Source organism: Suricata suricatta, chromosome 15, assembly GCF_006229205.1.
Source record: "Suricata suricatta isolate VVHF042 chromosome 15, meerkat_22Aug2017_6uvM2_HiC, whole genome shotgun sequence".
NCBI classification, from domain to species: domain Eukaryota; kingdom Metazoa; phylum Chordata; class Mammalia; order Carnivora; family Herpestidae; genus Suricata; species Suricata suricatta.
Genome location: NC_043714.1, coordinates 34,818,902 through 34,819,702, shown reverse-complemented (window position 1 = coordinate 34,819,702; position 801 = coordinate 34,818,902).

Genomic DNA, 801 nt, shown 5'->3' with positions numbered 1-801 from the left:
GTCTAGAACTAGGAAACTAAGAATGAATTTAGAAAAATTAAGAGGGATAAAGGCATAGCCTTATATATGAGCCCCAAACCCAACTCAACTTTGAGTATTAAAAAGGAAAAATAAGACAAAACAGCATAGTAACAAAAGACAGAGGATTTTCAGCTCATAGTTAAATATCAACTCAACATCATGTGACTATTAAAAAAATGGGCTTTTAATATATTACAAGGGAGGAGATATCCCAACATTGGTAAGACCTAAATGGATTAGAAGTATTAGATGCAGCTGTGGGTACCATACTTAAAAAAAATACAGATCATACCTCTTAAATAACCATTGAAAGAAGGAATTATTTTAAAATACAAAAAAAAAACGTCACCAGGAACAGAAGAGTTACCTGGAACTATATAAAGTGTTTGGAACCATGACCAATAGGTATATACAACAGGGAAATAGATTTTTAAATCAATGTACAAAAGAATGGACATGACTGGAGATGAAGCACATTGCCTGAATAGGTAAAAGTTTCCCCCATCATCAATACAAGTTTTTGATCATGAGATACTTATCTAACATCTTTGAGGAATTTGAGGCATAACCATGCATAATTATTCCTTTCAACTTAGAGATTCATTAATTCTATGACATCAAATTTTAAAAGATTAAGATGTGCTAGATATATATAATGGAGTACTATATGGCAATGAGGAAGAATGAAATATGGCCATTTGTAGCAAAGTGGATGAACCTCGAGGGTGCCATGCTAAGCGAAATAAGTCAGGCAGAGAAGGATAGATACCATATGTTTGC